Source organism: Neltuma alba, unplaced genomic scaffold, assembly GCF_004799145.2.
Source record: "Neltuma alba isolate B1F8T4 unplaced genomic scaffold, ASM479914v2 tig00010452_pilon, whole genome shotgun sequence".
NCBI classification, from domain to species: domain Eukaryota; kingdom Viridiplantae; phylum Streptophyta; class Magnoliopsida; order Fabales; family Fabaceae; genus Neltuma; species Neltuma alba.
The window spans coordinates 351,010-355,863 of record NW_021635344.1 but is presented as its reverse complement, the minus strand read 5'-3'; the positions used below and the strand labels follow the sequence as shown (position 1 = coordinate 355,863).

At 32.4% G+C, this 4,854-nt stretch overlaps 1 pseudogene; it reads right to left on the bottom strand.

Annotated features, from left to right (window-relative positions):
• Positions 1–536: 536 nt before the first annotated feature.
• On the bottom strand, positions 537–3,511 carry LOC114756675 (serine decarboxylase-like; annotated as a pseudogene).
• Between the last annotated feature and the right edge of the window lie 1,343 nt (positions 3,512–4,854).

The following is a 4,854-nucleotide window of genomic DNA, read 5'->3' as shown; positions in this document are numbered from 1 at the left end:
TGGGTATTGAAGCTTTAATCAAAGAGGGCACCATTCTACTACTTTCTTCTTCCGGCCGTGTAGCTAAATGAGAGAGAACATCATGTGGCCTTTTTTTTGTTTTTCCTGAGCCAAAGGAACTTGTCAATGGATATTGAACATTGTCTTCATTGTACTATAATTTTTAATTTAAATATATTTTATTTATTAGATTTAAATTTAACTTTTTTCTATTAAAATAATTTAACATTATATTATGTAACTTGATAATTCTTTTTATTTTTAATTATTGAATAAAAGTCATACCCATTTTGGTATTTTTGCAAACTAAATTTATCTATTCAATCATAATCCAAACAACTACTTTCATCCAATCTAACCTTTTCAAAAGCCAATCCAAATATAAATTACATTAACGAATTTAAATTTTACCCAATCTAACTTTTCCAAAAGCCAAATTGAAAATAAGCTACTTTTTCTACCTCCAATCCAAACAGGTACCATATGTCACTATATCATACGTAGAAAGTCTTGCTTTCAACGTCGCCATTGCATTTTCATGAAATCAACATCTTGTGGACAGCACAAGCACAATTCTCAGCACCAATATCCTCAGCAACACAAGGAGTCTCCATTTGCTTATTATTATCTTCGTACCAAGCAGACCGACTCTTGACAAACTCACTCACAAATGAATCTAACATTTCCAGCGACACGTGTTGCATCACAACCACATGTGATATATTCCCTTTGCTAGCCAAGCTCCACTTGCGAGCAAACGCATCATCTTGGGGCCTCTCGAACACCACAGTGTTGCTGAACTTGTTAAGCAATGCTCCGATGCCACGGTCTCTCAAGCAATCTCGAAGGTAGATCGCTTTCTTGATGCATTCTTGAACTTCTTGTTGAAGGCCATTGAAGCCTTTCTTGTTGAGAGCGTACCAAATGAAGATGGCAGCATGGCCTCCTCGACTTCCAGATATGGTGTTGTCTTTTGAGGCAATGTATTCTACTTTTTCGCTTGAGAGAAAATCAATGTGTCTTAAACGAGTTATAAAAATGCCACAAGGCATTGGACAGCCCAGGAACTTGTGCCCAGAAATAGTTATGCTTCCAATGGGTTTCTTGAAAGAAATATCCGGTGCCTGTGAATTCAACATGTGATGCATTATGATATTAGCTAGGATCACAATTTCTTTCATCATATTATACTCACCTGGACATCAAAGGTATCATCATTCCAAATAGTGCGGCATCACAATGAATGTAGAATCGATCTTCACTGAAACCACATTCCTCAAGCGACTTTAGTATAAGATCCAGGTCATCAATGGCTCCCTTTAAGGTAGTCCCTACAGCAAGACAACTCCCATTATATACTGTTATACATATATATACATGTATATGTATGTAGAAAGAGAGTAGGAAAAAAGACCTATGTTTAGGTTGATTATGGCTGGCTTGTCCTTGTTTGCACGAAGTGACTTCTTTAGCTCGTTATAGTCAATCTCACCCGAGATTAGAGTTCCCACTACCACACACTTGACTCTAAGAAGTCTTGCTACTTTCATCACTGAATAATGCGAGTCCCATGATGTGTAGATAATTCCTTCGGGATGTAGTTCCCTCCTGTTTCATTGGTAAATGAACAAATCGATCTTTACATATTCCCCCCCGGGGGGGACTCACTACACTTGGGTGTCTTATTTGTCTCAATATTTTATCACTTGAATTTATAGAATTGAGGCAAAATAAATTTTTAACAAGCTTATGATTAGGATTGAAAAAAAAAAAACAATAAAATACCCCCAAAATGGTAAAGGCCAAATTAGATGGATGAATTTCAAAAATCCAAATCAGACTCCTTGTACTATTTTAGAATTTTAAAATATTGTGAAATGACAATATTGCCTTTGCTCTCAACGAGTACTTTTGTATAGTTATATATCAATTACTTTAGTTTCATTATTAACTACTTTTGTTTTCGAAATTCTAATAATTACTTTTGCGTAGCTATTGACTATACAAGATTAGTAAATAACTAAACAAAAAATAATCAGTAGATATTCAACAACACTTAATGTATTTTTTTTTTTTGAATTTTTAAAACAAAAGTAATCAACAGTAAAACTACAGTAGCCAATAGCTAAGTAAGAGTAGTTACCAAATTTTTAAAAATGAAAATAGTCAATCATGGTGCTAAAGTAATCAATAGCTACACAAGAGTAGTCACCAGAGTTTTAGAAACAAATGTAGTCAATAGCTTTAAAAGAGTATTTAATACATAAAAAGGAATAATCACCAGAGCTCTGACGACTGGTCATGAAGTTTTGGTGACATGTTACAGAGCTTTGGCAGCTGGAAACCTGCTAATAGTGTTGATGTGGTAATATTAAAAAAAAAAAAGTGAAACGCATTTGCATCATTTTGCGAGAATTAAAAATTTTAGAATAGTATAAGAGGTTTTATTTAGAATTTTAAAATTCACCCACACTCATTTGTTATTTAGCAATTTTTGGTGTATTTTACTTTCTTTTTTTTTCCTTAGCATTGCTACTTTACTTCTCAAAAATCTAGTACGTTACCCAACTAAGATCCCCTGGACATTTCCTTCAGTTCCACCAGTCGTAATATATCCCCAATACTCATTCTTCTCTATTTTCCATAGTTCGGCAAACCAATGAAGTACGCACAGCTCAAATGGGTGTGAGTTAAGTGAATAGCCGCTGCCTATAAATGGATCACCAGCGTTGTTCAAGTGGAAACGTAGTAACTTCCCCAGTGCATCGTAGTTGAAGTCTAGATTCGTTGGATAACCTGCGTGCATATAATTAAAACTAGACTTAGAAACTCAAACTAGTAATGGTTGATATTTTCTTCTTCTTTGAATAATTTTGACGTAGATACATATTCATTAGAGAGATTTGATAGGGATTTAATCGGGCGTGAGACCGGCCATGAAACATGGACAAAGCTTAATCATAGTTTTATGGGATGTTGATTATTTTTCCGCAGAGAATATATACCATATGAATTTTAAATGACTTGATGTTAGAGTATAAATATCTAAGTATAACTAATTTATAATATTGGTTAGATTAGTTCAGTTAGAATAAAACTGATTGTACAGCTCACGTGTAGTCCTTTTCATACTTTGTATATATATCTAAGATGAAATAATAGAAAAATAACTTTCCCATTCTTATCACCATGTTCACTCCGTAACATGGTGTCAGAGCATTTATGCTCTCTCCTTCTCCTTCCTCGATTTTCTCGCCCTTCTCTTTCTTCCTGACTTTGCAGTATTTTTTTTCTTACTTTGAAATGTCTTCTTCTGTTTCTTCTTCAATTTCTGAGCAAGAATATTTAAATTAAAGCGAAAAAAATTACCTAAGAAATGATCTCTTGTGTGAGACATACGGTCGACATAGTGATCAATGACTTTACCCAATTCGGCGTCATCCACTCCGTTGAACTGAGAGATGGTAGGACTGATCATCGAATGTCCACTCTCTTGTGCGGCTTCCTCCATTTTCTTTTCTTCTTCTTGGATGGGCTTGGCGGAGATAAATTTCAATGGCAAAATCTGCTTCCTTTATACAGGCGTAGTGTGATGTCGACAACTGTCTACCAATCGAACAAAAGACTATTAGGATATGGGTCTTAGGCTTTTAGCCACAAAAATAAAAATACAAAACTAAAAAAGGAGGCCAAAAGTACTACTCCCTCTAGACCTTATTATAAAAATCCACTAACTAATCCATAGGTATAAATAAACACAATTGAAAGTATTAAATTTGTTATAAAATTGAAGTGAGTTTCAATATTAACCTGATTAATTACACTGAATTCCAACATCATATTAATGTATACTTTCTTACTATTCTTATTAAATTTGGCCATATACAAGAAACGTTTAATACTCAAACTATCAAAGGGTCTTACATAAAAAGGACAAAAAAATTTCTTCTAAAAAGGCTCGAACAATAAGAACTAGAGGGAGGAAGCAAGACTGTAAGGACTGTTAGGTTCGGTTTTGAAATAATATTAAAAATATCCTCTTTTGTGTTTTATAACATGAAAGTGTTAATATCAAACCATTTGAAAAGATACAGTATTTTGTCACATTAGGGATGCAGTTTATCAATAATCCAAAATTAGAAACTTCTTATGGCCTATTTGGATTCGCGTTAGAGTGACTTATTTTCAATCGGGCTTTTGGATACTTAAGATTAGATGAAAATTAGATTGAGTAATTTATATTTGGATTGACTTTTATAAATAAACAAGTTTATAAAAATAGAGTTGTTTGGATTATTATTGAAAAATCAACCTTAGTTGTAAAATGACTGCAAAGAACATGAATTTTAGTATGAACATAATATGAAAACTTTAAGAGGAATATGAAAAAAATAATAATTATAAAAAATTAAAAAGTTATATATTTACATAATACTACCTCCAATTCAAAATATAAGCATCAAATAACTAAGTCATGCAATTCAAAAAGTTAGTTAAAATTAGTTAAATATAATAATAAATATGTAAAAAGTGTAAGTTATTTTTCTAATACACTATTTTTTATTGAGAGAGTAAGTGGGAGAGAAAGTAAGTGGAAAAAGGTATGAGAGATATAATTAATTAGTGGTAAAATGAAAAAATACATTAAATGGTAAGACAAATTCAATTTGTAGCTTATAAAAAAAAAAAAAAGCCAAGCCTCTTCAAAGATTTGATGTTTATATTTTGAACAAGAGGAAGTATAAATTTGAATATAACTAAGATGATACGGTGTGATCTATGAAAATTTTCTTAAAGGTAAGACCCAACCTTTTTTTTTTTTTTCTTACTTCTTTTTTCAGGTTTCAAAAGCCA